The sequence below is a fragment of the Diceros bicornis genome, chromosome 4 (genome assembly GCF_020826845.1).
Source record: "Diceros bicornis minor isolate mBicDic1 chromosome 4, mDicBic1.mat.cur, whole genome shotgun sequence".
In the NCBI taxonomy this organism is placed as follows: Eukaryota; Metazoa; Chordata; class Mammalia; order Perissodactyla; family Rhinocerotidae; genus Diceros; species Diceros bicornis.
In genome coordinates, this window is record NC_080743.1 from 37,941,988 (window position 1) to 37,957,639 (window position 15,652).

The window sequence follows — 15,652 nt, forward strand, 5'->3', positions numbered from 1 at the left end:
ATTTTACAATAAATGAAAAAATAAATTCACAAAAATATGAAAATACATAAAAAATATGTATTTAGTCCATATCATATGATTTAGTCCATATCGTGGGATAGGCACTCTGGTATGTGTTTGGATACATTAATAAACATGTATTATTAATATACACCACACTAATTCCTACAGCATTGGGAATACTCACTGATTCCAGGGTCCATAATGATAACAATGATAACATTTGTTTTGTATGTAGTTATAATTTTTATGCCATTTTTCTATACTTTCACATAATTAATTTATGATATAAATATATGGCTATATCAAACTCTTCATTAAATTCTCAGTACCAATTTTGGTGGATTATTTTTTTATTTTGTTAAATATAGTAATATAGGACTCAATTTTGTAGACAGGCTTTATTAAAGTTAAGTACAGCAACCATTAACAGCAACTAATAGGTTTTATGTGTGTGTGTTTTAAGTTCCACAGAGAATTAAGACTTTGCCTTTGCATCACAAGGAAAGTTTGTTAACAAAGTAGATTTTCAGCTCTCATTCCAGTAGAGTCTGGTTGTGTAGGTTCTCATATGGGCTTGAAAACAGCTAATGCAAATAGGTAGAACCATTCAATCTATAATGTTAAAAAGCAGCCAGGAGATACACGTAGTCCCGGAACACATTTTGAGAATCACTGGTTTTGGGTTTAGGAGCTCCAGAGAAAAGAAATGAAGATAGCAGGTAACACTGGACAAAAATAGTGCTCATCTTGGCTATTTATTTTTCTGACATGTACTTTGAACATAAAATCAAAAATGCACTAAGTGAATATGCTTAAAGCACATTTGAACTGGGTAAATTAAGAGGCGGGTTATTTTTTATTTCATTAGCATTTGCAATAATTCTGTGGATATATAGTAGAATTTTCTAATTGGAAAAGTCATAATGAGATGGTTTTCAGATTCTGCTTGATTTTTACTTAGAAGTAAAGACTTTCAATAATTTGCTTTCTTATTCTTCTATTATTAAAATGTTCTTGAATCTTATGACTGATAGCTCTAATTCTAATTCTTTTCTAATATATCTAATCCGCTATAAAGAATTAGTACAGTTGGATAAGCTAGTGAGGATTTTCAGCCTCCTTGCTGTCAGCATGGTATAAAAGTGGCTGCCAGCAATGGCCTTAAATTGGGACATTTAATGTGAAAATCTGATAAGTGATTACTTAATGAAATATGTAAATCCAAACTTGACTAGCTAAGCCTAGTGTCAAATTCAACTATAAGATTTAGCTTTCAACAAAATTTAAAAGTTATAATAACACAGTAATAACCAAACATTATTAAATTATGGCAAAGTTGATCATCCATTCATTACAATAATAGTAGCTAACATTCATTGAGCTTTTACAGGCACTTTACATACATTATTCCATTAAATCCTCATAGAAATTCTTGAGCTTGAAATTGTAATTATTTTACAGATGAGGTTCAGAGGAGTGAAGTAATTTCTTGTGATCAGAGAACTAATAATAAGAGTTTTTCCTTACCCATTTATGCCTATCTGTACTTTAATATCTTAAGCATAAATCTACTTTTCTTCAATTATTAAATATTTCCAACAACAAGAATCTAGATTTTTTCCTAAATTATAATGCCCTTAATTATTTTATTCATTTATTCATTAAATATTAATTGAGCAGTTAACATTGTTCAAGAAATGACCCTAGGAATTGGGACAAAGACATAAAAAGGAAGATATGGTCCACTAACTTCAAGAATCTTTTAGTGTGGTAGGTTGAATAAACATGCACTGACTGACTGAATGGCTAACTAATGGCAGTGGGCCTGTCCACCTTTTCCCTTCAAATTTTTGTTCCTCTACCATTTGCTTGAAAACCACAAAATGGAGGTTTTTAGAATTGTTCATAAACTAAAGATATGTATCTGAATAAAGAACTAAAGAAATCACCTATAAATAAACCAAATCAATCAAAATTCTTTTGGTTGCAAGTGACAGGAAATACAACAAAGTTGGATGTCACAAAACACGAGGGACACTAAGGGCTGGCCCGGTGGCACAGCGGTTACATGCGTGCGCTCTGCTTAGGTGGCCCAAGGGTTCACGGGTTCGGATCACAGGTGGGCGCCGACGCGCTGCTTGTCAAGCCATGCTGTGGTGGTGTCCCACATAAAGTAGAGGAAGATGGGCATGGATGTTAGCCCAGGGCCAGTCTTCCTCAGCAAAAAAGAGGAGGATTGGCATTAGATGTTAGCTCAGGGCTGATCTTCCTCACACACACACACACACAAAAAAAAAACGAGGGACACCAGCTAACATAAAGGAACAACGTAGGGACTGATCTACGTCCAGGCCAGAATGAAAACTCCAGCAGGATCAATTTTCAGGCTCTACTCCCTTTGGAGGCCTTGATCTAAGGCCATGCCCTTCAGATTAACAACATACCTTGCCAATTCCAAGTTACTCCTTGCATATCATCAAGTCCAGTGTTGAAGAGAGGATCTGCCCTGGCATTCACAGCAAAAGTCCTGAAGGGTACTTTAACTGACCAGCTCTTCTGTTCATCCCTGAAAAAAGCTCAGTGGCCAGATTATGATTGCTTCTCAAGCCAATGAATCTATCCCCGAAGTAGAGAGGGGTAACTCAATTCATATCTCATGGCTGAGAAATAAGGGAGTGGGGAGCAAGTTCCCCATATGAGTGCTAAGAAACGTTTGCAAATTTTTCTTTGACGGGGAACTAGGCTTTATTTTACACAGAATAGGTTGCCAGTTTGCTTAATTCTAGATAATTGAAGTATTATTGAATAATTCTATTGACCAAAATCATTCATTTAGCAAATATTGACCACATGCCAGACTTCTATTGGTCTGGTATACTGTAAAAATTACCCAGAAGAGAATAAGATATTGTTTTTGATCTTAAGAAATAGCTATTTTCTCTGCCTTAATAAGCTGTAATAAACAATCTGGCTAAAACTATCTAAATTATCTAAACATTGTTAAAGGTTTTTAAAACTTGATATATAGAAGCACAAGAAATCTTTAAGCAGCCTTTCCTTTTCTCTAGAAGTGAAGAAAAATTACTTTTACAGGCCTTTTGATTATAAAATGGTAAAGCAAAGATCCTATTCTGGAATAAAAACTTTAAAAAGATAAAGAATTAGTTGTTCTGTATAATATTACAGATACTTTCTTTACTGTGAAAGGAGCTGCATTAACGTTGACTGTTTCCTTTATAAAAATAGATCTTTGCTAAATTTGGATTAAGACAATGTCTCTGAAAACTATTTATTTGGGGGAGATGTGATATCTGTGTGTCTGCCTATCCTTATTCAAACAGCTACTCAAAGGGACCCAACAAAACAAGACACTAAATAAACACAAGAAGGAAAAAATTGACCTCAAGCAGATGGAGAGACTATAGGGGCAGGACTGTGAGTGCTGGAGCCCAGCCTGGATTCTTCAGCTGCAACTTCCTCACATGCTATTATTCTACACTGGGAAATTTACCAATGTAGAACAATCATTGTTAGGCCATGTTTTAGTTTAGAAGTGAGGTGGTGGGTTCATGGGTGTTATTTTTATTATTATTAGGCTCTATAACATTTATGCTACATATATTCTTTCTTATCTACCTAGTGCTATATTTTAAGATATAATAAAGGAAAATAATAAAGGGATTGGTTAAATCCATACATTGGGATCCTATAAAACAGGATTTGACGAAAAATGTATAATCACACAATTGGAATCCTATAAAACATGATTTGAAGAAAAATGTATAATCACACAACAGATGTTTGCAACACATCACTAAAAATTACAAACTAATATGAATGATAATATTCAGTTTCTACAAATACATGTGCATAATATAAGTAGATAATGGAAGAAATTATACTAAATTGTTAACAGAGTTTATCAATAGATGATGGAGTTATGCTTTTTCTTTCTTTCATTTGCTAATCAGTATAGAGTTTCAACAGTAAATATATATTACTTTTGGAAGACAGTATTGTATTCATTTCAACTAAATTATAGCTGTTTTTAAAAATGTGATTTGTTAGCGTGACTAAATCTGAGATATTTGTGGGACAGTAATATACTTGAAAAATTTACTTGGAGTATCCTTCTTTCTATAATAGCTCAACTCATGAATCCTCTCTCAAGTTGAATATAAAATAATTTTGAGTCAAGTTTGAAAGAGAAGTTGGGAATGGGGCAGAGGGAATAGATAGCAAGGTAGAAGTCAAAGCAAGATTCAGAATTCATACTACAAGTCTTCCACTGGTAGAAGAATCACTGTCACTGAATGTTTTTTTCCACTTTGAATCATTTAACCTGAGAAAGACGTCAGTAAGTCTGAATCCCTGCCAACATTGCTAATAGCAAGGTCTGGGTTAACGTGAAAAAAAATGAACAATTAAGTAATTTACATTCCTTTCATATTCAGTCATTCCAATCAAGTAGAGAATTAAGTATTAGATAATCACCTTTCTTACTAAGCAGAGAGAAGGAAAAAAATCTTTTCTTTAGCAGTTGAAAAAAAATTAACCAAGTTTCTTTCTTTTAGCCAATAATATGTTACATCAAGGCACAAAGGGAAAAAGAATATAAAGAAATACATTATTGTTTTTCTTAGTCTATTTTGTTCAGTAGTTAATTTTTTCAAAAAATAATAAAATAAATATACTTTCTAAATATTATTATATTGAAAACTATTACCACTGTCTTAAAGTACTATTGTTCATTTTTTACATGTCCACATTTTGAATATATTTTGGTAAATTTAATTTACCAAAGTATATACATACATTTCATCAATTTTAAGTAATTGATATTTATAAAATTAATTTCCAGAATCCAAAAAATTTGATCATTAGAAGTTGATTATCTAATTTGTAGGCTCTTCAACACTTTCTTTTCTTTCTTTTATACCAGGTGCTTATTGATAATTTTGCTAAACAAAGGTGAAGTTAGACAGGCACAATAGCATTAAACCTAACATTTTCTTTTCACAAAATGGTACACTGAGAGTTGGAAGAGAATAAAAATGACATGGGCTTCACATCAATGCGAGTGACCAATAATCAGAAAAAAGACAAAGTTCTTGCTCAAGAATAAGGAGTAGAGGATATAAGATATAGAATAACTCATCTCTCAGCCAAAATCATAACAGAGTTTGGAACCAGCAGGTAAAGAGTTTGAGGCTGAAAGAATTAGGAAACTCATGTTAATAATGCATACTACAAGAGAGCTTTCTAAACATTGTTTTTTAATAAAAAATTTTGAATAATGTAACAAGCGGTTAGTAGAATGACAGAAATGCTAAAATGTATTATTATGCAAAAGATGAGCTGGTCAGAAGGATAGAGCACACAATGGAATGAAGTAGACTAAAATATAGGCAATTCTTATTTTATGATTAAACTTTCGTCTTCCTGTCATGCCTTCCATCTGCCTCAAAAACACATAAATGACATTTCCCCCTATCTGGTGCCCTCATTCTTCAGTTTGAGGGCTTAATGCCAGCAACATTTGCCTTGCCTAGGGCAAGCTTGCCATCTAGTGACAATGACGAGTAATACAGAATAGGGAATGCGTTCAATGCACACAAACTTGCATGCATTACTTCAAAACTTAAACCATTCTTTTTTTTTTTTCCAACAATAATTTATAGAGTTCCTATTATGAGCTGTGTATGGAGATACAATGGGGGGAAAAAATTAGTATGGTTCCTAAAAGTCTAGTGGTGAAGACAGACATTACTTAAATAATCACCAATTAAATGTAAAAATAACAACAAATATAATAAATTCTATAGCAACAATCTGTGCCAGATTAATTCATATAATACTGATAACAAGCCTATGAGGAAGACTTTATCTCTATTTTACAGATCAGAAATCTGAGGCAGTGAGGTTAAGTTACTTCCCCTAGGTCACACAGAACAGGAATATAAACCCAGGCATTTCACTCTCAAATCTGTGCTTTTAACCTTCTCTGAATGTAAAAATGAAACTTTGATCTATGTGATGAAGATAAATACATGACTGTACAATGTTCATTCATTCAACAAATATTTACTGACCTCCTATAATGTACAGGTACTATTTTTGGTCTGTGGATAAGGAAGCAAACAAGACAAAGAGAAAAACACCCTAACTTCAGGGACCTTATATCATAAACACTCACATGCATGCACACACATACATATATAAGCGTTAATATATAATTTCTAGGCTTTTACATGCCAAGAAATTAATATGGCAAGATAAGTGATTAGTGATGGGTAGGTGAGGAGGTATACTATTTCTGGAGCAGTCATGGAAGTCCTCTCTGAGGAAAGGACATCTGAATAGAGACTGAATAAACGTGAGGGATGTGAGCATCTGGAAGAAGAATGCTAGACAGAGAGACAGCATACACAAAAGCCATTAGGAGGGATTCTACCTTTCAATCTGTGCCTCTCTACCTCCACCCCACCTGCTACTGCAGTAGGAAGTGGAGTAGTAGAACACAAGATTATAGAAGTAGCCAGAAAGGCTTTAGAGGATATGATAAGGACTTTAGATTTTTTTCCATGTGTGATGGGAAACCAATTGAAAGTTTCAAACAGAGAAGTAACATGATCAAATTTAAGTCAAGTTTTTTTAAGGCTAACGTTGCTGTGAGGCGAGTAGACCAGAGGGTGTGTAGAATGGAGCAAGGAAACCGATTAGGAGGCTATTGCAACATTCTAGTAAGAGATAATCGAGATAATCATTAAGTCTAGTAATCAATAAAACCAAATACAAATAACTATAATGCAAAGGAAACTGTAAGTGTCATAACAGAAGGTACAAAGTATATAGGAAATCAAAAGAAAGGTCACATTTGGATGAGGATCAAGAAAATGATTATTATGGGGGTGGCATATGCAGCCTATCTAAGTATATAGAAATAAGAGTATGTGAGCGTCTTCAAGAAAGAGTAAATAGTTCAACTTCACTGTAGCATAAGGGGAATGTAAGGGTGAAACATAAATCAGAGTCTACTAATGGATCCTCTGAGACTCAAAGGATTAGAGAGATAAAAATTAATCTCTCTTTTATGTATGTTTTTCTTCTCTCTGCTTTCTTACACAGCTTCCAGGAGGGCCCTATAACAATTCAGTTACATGCTGGTTTCCAGCTGTCAATGTGGTTGGTGTACGTCTTTTTAAATGTCCTTAAGAGTGTTGGGGACAGAAAATGTTGTTTGGAAATGATTAATAAATCTGCTCAAAGACCACCAAACTGTGACACATTCATAGTCTGATGAAGTTAGGTTTATTTTAATTTGCCGCAATGAGAGATCAGCAGAACTGTGAGGCATTTCACCAAAATAAAGTGAAGAAGAGCCATTGTTCTTATTGGTTTGGGGGCAAGGTGGAGGGTGGAGTTTAAGTAAAATTTAAATGTATAGTTCTCTGACAGGCTGAAAGCAAAGCAGGGCTGTGCTGGCATCAGGGCTGGACTGAGAATTGGGTTTAAGGTCCTGTTTCCTTGGAAGTTAAAATGTTAAAAGTAAAAGTTAAAACTTCCTACAAAGTTAAAATGAATGTGGAATCTTGTGTATGAAAACACATCATCTGAAGCTCTGCACCTGGCTAGGAAATCAAGGCTGCTTCTCTGTGTCAAAGTAGCCACATAACTCAGCTCCCCAGGCAATATGGGGGAAACTCAGTAACATGATTCCAAAAAGCACAGTTTCTCATAGTCTATGATTTTAGGGAACAAAGTTCTTTCAGTGCTATGCCATTGGAGTTAATTAACAAAAGAAATTTTTTAGAGTTTTGTATCACCATAGCTTTTAATATTAATATTTGATTTATTTAAGCCCTATAAGATTTATTAAAATGCTAGTTTTGCCTGAAATGTTGAAGTTCAATTTAAGAAGGATGTGAAGTAGAAGCATGCCTGTCTTGGGAATGAATGAGGAGGAAAGCAGAAGAGCTTAGAGAGGTGAGTGAGGACAAACTGCTATTTGCTCAGGCCACTTTTGTGAACTAGTTATAAGAGCTCTGAGACTTCCTGGAAAGTGACTGACATCCAGGCCAGCAAATCACTGTAGGAGATAGCCGGACTCCATGTGGATAAGGTCCTACCCAAGAGGGTTATTTGGTTAGGTGAATGGCTCCAAGTGATTAGAAGCAGTAACTGAAGGGGAATCATAAGTAGTCAGCCAGAAAGCACTTCACCATTATCATAAAACTGTATGGCAGAGATCTTGCAGGGCCATTTAAAAGACCACCAAAGTGCCTCATATATTTGGATGTCTGCCATGAGAGAGGAAATCAACAGCCAAGAGAGTACTACCTCTTTTCCCAGAAGAGCCTGAAGCAGAAAGAGAAGGAGGTGAAGGAACACAGAAAGAAAAGGTTATGCCAGCTTTCCCACTACAGGTTCCCTTAGAGAAGGGTATACACTTAGAAGTGAGATTAGTATTTTAATTGGACTGAAAGTGAATCTTTTTTTTTTTTTTTTTTTTTTTTGTGAGGAGGACCAGCCCTGAGCTAACATCCAATGCCAATCCTCCTCTTTTTTGCTGAGGAAGACTGGCCCTGGGCTAACATCCGTGCCCATCTTCCTCTACTTTATACGGGACACCGCCACAGCATGGCCTGACAAGCGGTGTGTTGGTGCGCGCCCGGGATCCGAACCGGCGAACCCTGGGCCGCTGCAGCGGAGCACGCGCACCCAACCGCTTGCACCACCGGGCCGGCCCCTGAAAGCGAATCTTAATGATAAAAAATGGCTTGTTTTCAAAATTGAAATGAATAGGAAAGCTAAGAGATATGTGAAGAAAGGAAAGGCCAATAAAATGTGTTTGAAGCTGTGTAAAATAAAGATTTTTTTGGCAGCTCCGTGAGATCTGACTAATACAACCATTGAGCTAATTGGTTACATACAGATGCTTTTATTTCTGTAAGATTGATTCTGCTATGGAGTGAATTATATTTCCCCAAATTTCATATGTTGAAGACCTAACCCCCAATGTGATGGTATTTGGAGATGGGCCTTTAGAGGTAATTAGGTTTAGATGAGACCATGAAGGTGGAGCCCTCATGGTAGAATTAGTGCCCTTATAAGAAGTGATACCAGAACACTCTCTTCCTCTTTTTCTCTCTTTCTCTCTCTCTTTTTCCACCATGTGAGGACACAGCTAAAAGGCCAGCCAGGAAGAGAGCTCTCACAAGAACCTGACAACGCTGACACTCTGATCTTGGACTTTCACCTTTCAGAAATGTGAGGAAATAAATTTCTATTGTGTAAGCCACCCAGTTTACGGTATTTTGTTATGGCAGCCCAAACTGACTAATACAGATTCTGAAAAACAGAATTTCTGGGTTACAAGGCATGTTTATATTTTATTTGAATGAATGTTAAGGTTTATTTTTCTGACAGCTTGTGACAAAAATTTACCCTCATATGCACACCAACGTAAGATTTTATGGCTATGTAAAATGGTTTCTTTTCACATAGAAAATACATCTACAAATGACTATGCGTGGGATCCACACATAATCATCTCTAAGTAACACAGAATAACATAGACATTTTTTCTTTGACCAGTGTGATAAATTTGCAATGAAATCTTTAGCCTGGTTTCTTAAAGTCATCATGCAAATCAGTGAATATGTAATCCTTAGTTGCCAGCAGGACGTATTTTAGTTTCTTGTGAGTAACATTAATTTACATATTTTAACATTCAGTGACCAATAATCTATTTGTAAGGCACTATGTTAATGCTTGGAGGATACAGAGATGAATATAGCAATTCCTGTCTTCAAGGAGCTTACAAGTAATAAGGAAATTATATACATACTCAATTAATTATAATAAAATCTATATATGATGACTTCTACTACAAAAATAAATGAATGAAGACATAAATTTGGCCTTGGGAAAAGGAAAAGTCTTTGATAGTCAATGCATTAAACTACTAAGTTTTAGGGTGGTTTGTTACACAGGAATAGATAACCAAAACACTGAAAAATCTAGTTTCCAGAATTTCAGCCCCTGCAACACAGAGGAAGGAACAGAAGAGGCAGAGATGGTGTTGACTGACAATTAATAATTTAACGAAAAGGTAACATTTGAGGACCTGAAGAAAGTTAGGGGCTAAACATGGAGATATCTGTGGGCAAAGCATTTTTGAAAGTTTTCGCAAGTGCAAAGATCTGAGTCAGGGGTCTGAAGAATTCAAGAACAGTTATAAGGAAGGTCAATATGTCTGTAGTAGAGTGTGATCTTTCTGGAAAAGAATAGATGAAGTAGGAAAAGTAATAAGCTGTGAGAACCAGATCATGTAAGCTCTTATAGATCAAAGCAAGAACTTTAGCTTTTAGTCTAAGTGAGAGGAAAAGCCACTAGAGTTGTGAGGATTTAACAGAATCACTCTGGCTTCTGTGATAAAAATATATTGAATAACATATTTTACATATATATATTTTCTTCATTATATATAAAATAAATTAAAAACAAAAATAAAATTTAAAAAATCATATATATATCCATATATATATGGACATTTATTATGAGGAATTGGCTCATGTGATTACGGAAGCTGAAAAGTCCCACTATCTGCCCTCGGCAAGCTGGAGACCCAGGGAATCTAGTGGTATAACTCAGTCCAAGTCTGAAAGCCTGAGAACCAAGGGAGTTGATGGCGTAAATCCCAGTCTGAGGACCTGAGAAAATGAGATGAGATGTCCCAGCTCAATCAGTGAGGCAGGAAAAAAAGGGGTGGATTCCTCCTTCCTTCACTTTTTGTTTTATTCAGGCCCTTAATGGATTGTATGATGCCCACCCACATTGGGGAGGGCAATCTACTTTACTGAGTCCACCAATTCAAATGTTAATCTCATCCAGAACCACCCTCAGAGATACACCTAGAAATACTGTTTAATCTGAGCACTGTGGCCAGTCAAGTTGGCACATAAAATGAACAATCAGATAGTATATTTTTAATCTTTGCTTTGGTAAATCTTTGCTTTGGCTTTGCTATGGTAAAGAAAAAAAATTAATCCTAAATTATCAGCGCCTTATTCAAAAGTTTGGTGGGAGTTAAGCAATTTTGTAGGACAGCTGTCATGGATGTGGTGACTAGGTATTCTATGCTGTGTTTAATTTACAGCTCTATGATCTCAATATGTAGCTTCCATGATCATTGCTTTCTCACCCACTCTCCTATGCTATAGTCTGGAATTGACACATGTTGCTTTTACTAACAGCCTATCGATTAGAATGAATTGCATAGTCCCACCTAACAAGAGTTTGGGAAATGTAGAGGAACACATAGAATAATTGCTGAGTCTTACTGCGTCTGTCCAGGGGGCAAGGACCAAAGTAGGAGACTGGTCACGAGGATACTGCAATATTTCAGAAAGTTCATGGTGGCTTGGACTAGGGTGATAACAGTGGAGATTGAGAAAAATGGCCAATTTTTTAATATAGTTTGAAGGTAAAACAAAGAGGATTTGCTAATGAAAAGGCATGGGATATAAAAGATAAAGAGGAATCAAAAGTAACTGAGATGGAAAAAACTAAAGGAAAAGTTTTGAAGAATATCAAGAGCTCAGTTCTAGACATGTTACGTTTGAGATGCTTATTATACAACACTGAGATGTCAAAGTAAGCAGTTAGACATATGGGCCTGAAGAGTTCAGAGAAGAGGTATAGGCTGGAGATATAATTTGGGAGTCATCAATATATGGATAATTTTTAAAGCCATGAAACTGGATGAGATTATCTGCAGAGTGAGTGTAGTGAGAAAACGGAAAAGATTGAGCCTTGGGAAATTCCAACCTTTAGAAGTTCAGGAGATAAGGAGGAACCAGCAAAAGAAACAGAGAGTGACCAGAATGAAAGGAAAAATCATGGCAAGTGTGATACCTAGCAAGCCAAATGAAGGGAGCTTGCTGTGCGAGTTGTTTGTGTTTTGTTTTGGTTGTTTTACAGCAAAGAGTAAACAATTGTGTTTAGTGATCCTGACAGATCCAGTAGGATAAGATCTGAGAAACGACCATTGGATTCAGCAATGTGGAGGTCATTGGTGATCTTGAAAAGGGCAATATTAGTAGAGTAGTGGGGTTGCAAATGATTAGACTAGACTAAAGAGAATATGGGAGAAGAAAATTGGAGACAACAAATATAAACCACTATTTCTGGGAGTTTTGCTATAAACAGAAAGAGATGGAGTGGTAGATGGAAAGGGAAGTGGGAACAATTTTATTTATTTGCTTTGCTTTTTTTAAACAAAAGGATAAATAATAGCATAGTTACATACTGCTGAGACTGATTCATCTGAGTACATAAGAAAGCAGATCTACTTCTCAAGTGAGAAGTTGGCTTAACCAAGAAGCACAGATGCAGGTAGGATTGATGCGTATGGGATTCCTCAATTTTTTTCAATGAGTTTAAGAAACAAGGTTATTATCTAAGAGGAAAGGTGGCAAGAAGGTTCAAGGTTAGAGGAGAGAGGAGAAAATATGGAATCAAAGATTTATTGGAGTCAGGCTGGAGAGAAAGTGAGCTAGAACAATAGGAGAGATGGTATGTTTTGAAAACCAAGGGAAGATGGTATTTCAAAGAGAAAGTGGACAAAAGTGTAAAGCACTACTGAGAAGTTAAAATGAGAACTGAAAACGTTCACTGGAGTTAGAACTTGGAGGTAACCGTTGATCATAGCAAAAACTATTCTTGACTGATGGGATCAAAAGCCAGAGAGAAGTGCATTTTGGTGTAGCAGAAGGTGAAGTAATGTGGATAATTTATTTCTCTCTCTCTCTAGAAGTTTGGCTGTGAAGGGAGAGGAGAATGCTTTTGGTAAGAAGTCAGGAAAAGAATTCATACAACTCAATAGCAAAAGAACAAACAATTCAATTAAAAATTGGGCAGAAGATCTGAATAGACAATTTTCCAAAGAAGATATACAGATGGTTAACAGGTACATGAAAAGATGCTCAACATCACTAAGCATTAGGGAAATGTGAATCAAAACCACAATGGGATATCACCTCACACCTGTTAGAATGGCTATTAAAAAGACAAGCAATAACAAGTGTTGGCAAAGATGTGGAGAGAAGGGAACCCTTGTGCACTGTTGGTGGGAATGTAACTTGGTGCAGCCACTATGGAAAACAGTATGGAGGTTCCACAAAAAATTAAAAATAGAACTACCATATGATCCAGTAATTCCACTTCCGGGTATTTATCCGAAGAAAACGAAAACACTAACTCAAAAACATATATGTACTCTCATGTTCATTGCAGCATTATGAAATCTTGGCATTTGTGACAACATAGATAGACCTTAAGCGCATTAAGCTAAGTGAAATAAGTCAGACAGAGAAACACAAATACAGTATGATCTTACTTACATGTGGAATCAAAAACAAACAAAACAAGCAAAAAACCAAGCTCATAGATACAGAGAACAGATTGGTGGTTGCCAGAGGCAGGCGGTGGGGAGTGGGAAAAATGGGTGACGAGGCTCAAAAGATACAAACTTCTAGTTATAAAATAAATAAGTCCCGAGGATATAATGTCCAGCATGGTGACTATAGTTAGTAATACTGTGTGGCATATTTGAAAGTTGCTAAGAGAGTAAATCTTAAAAGTTCTCATCACAAGAAAGAAAATTTTTTGTAACTATGTAAGGTGATGGATGTTAACTAGACTTATGGTGGTGATCATTTCACAATGTACACAAATATCGAATCATTATTTTGTACACTTGAAATTAATATAATGTTATATATCAATTATACCTTAATTGAAAAAAAAGTTAGGAAAAAATGCAATAAACATTTTTCTCCATTTTAGTTATCTGAGGCCCTCGAGAAATAGGGCCCAGCTGTTCTCCTGGCTTCATGTGAAAAAATAGGGAGTTTGGAGACAAAAAAGGAAGGTGTAATAGGGAGGGCCAAACAGACGTGGCCAAGTGAGGAAAACTGGGGCCACAAACCAAAGGAAAGGCCAAATAAAAAAAATAGCTACTCTTTTCTGAGAAGGTGATAGAAGGGGTCTGATGAAGATGAACCCCAGAAAACCACCTAGCAGAGGCCTCCATCAACAGATATAATCAGAGAGAATCAGAGTGAGATAAAGAACACCAACAATTGGTCAATGAAGTAAGATACTCCCAACCTCCACTAACTTTCCCTCCTCCCATCCCCCAACAAAGAAAATCAGAGCCAAAAAGGAGCTAGATCCACAGTTCTCAAACTGTGTGCTGAGATGTCACAGGTGCTTTGGCCACCTCAGAGGGGTGCTATGGAATATTTTAAATATTTAAAGGAAATAGGGCAATACTAGCTATCTGCCAGACACTACATGAACTACCAGCTTTCAGATATTTCTCAATTTCAAAATTAGATCCTGTTAAATTCCTCTTAAGAATGTCAAAGCTGGGTTTTGGGCTGTTGCTCTGATAAAGAACAAGTGCCTCTTGAAAATCGGAGTGGAACAGGAAATGAGGTGGCATCTAGGGATGCTGTGAAAAAATTATTGAGATAATAAGGGCAGCATGAGCTGAGAAAGTTCGGCAACCTCTGGGCTATACCAAGAAAAGAAAATGAGAGAGGTGCAACTTAGAGCAGCCCACACCCACCTCCACTCAAACACAAAAGAGATGAAAGCAAATTTTATGTTCCTCCTATCCATCAGATAAAGCCTAATATGAGGGCAGGGTAAGAAGTGAGATCTTAATGGAGTTTGAGGTTGACAGTTCAAACCAACTTGGACTGTTAACAACTGAAAGTGACCAAGAAATTATGAAATCCACCTAAGCTATTGTCAAGGAAAGGATAAGGCAGGTTTAATTGAGTATAAGCAAAAGCAATTAAGTGGAGAGAAAATAAAATTCTGTCAGGTTACTATCCCACTGAGTTGTGATATCTCAATTGTTGTAGATGATGACCATTAAACTTATCCTGTTGGCCCATGTAGCAATTCTTGACCATAGGAAGCAGTGGTAAATACTAAAGTTAACCCATTCATGCATTCATTCATTGAACAGATATTGATATAATATCTATGATGTGCTAATCATTTTGCTGATCATAAGAGACAGAGGAAAAAACCTGCAAAGGATAGTGTTTAAAGTGGCTGCCCTCTCCAATCAGTTTATCTTTCTACCTTTCCTCTATATTTTTCCCGAAGCACTTATTACTCTTCAGAAGGAACTTATTTATTCGCTTATCTACACGCTTTAGTCTGTCTTTGCTACTACAATGTAAGTGCCAAGAGAGAAACAATTAATTACCGTATTCTTCCTCCACTCCTCAACTTCTCAACATTGCATGCCCCATGGATCAATACCGGGCTCCCTTCTCTCTACCTACCCTTCAATATAATTCTTATATGTGTTGACGCCATATATGTATCCAGTGTTGACGTTTCTCCAGAATGCCATATTTACACAACCAACTGCCTACTTGAAACATGGATACTGAATAGGTACCTTAAATTCAATGTGTTCCTCCCTCCCCCACCCTCCATCACAGTCCCTAACCTAGCTACACTTTTGTCACTCTCCTCATGCTCATTAAATGGCATCATCATCCACCTAGATGGTGGATAATTTGAGGCTCAAGCCAAAACCCCAGAATTTATCCTTAAT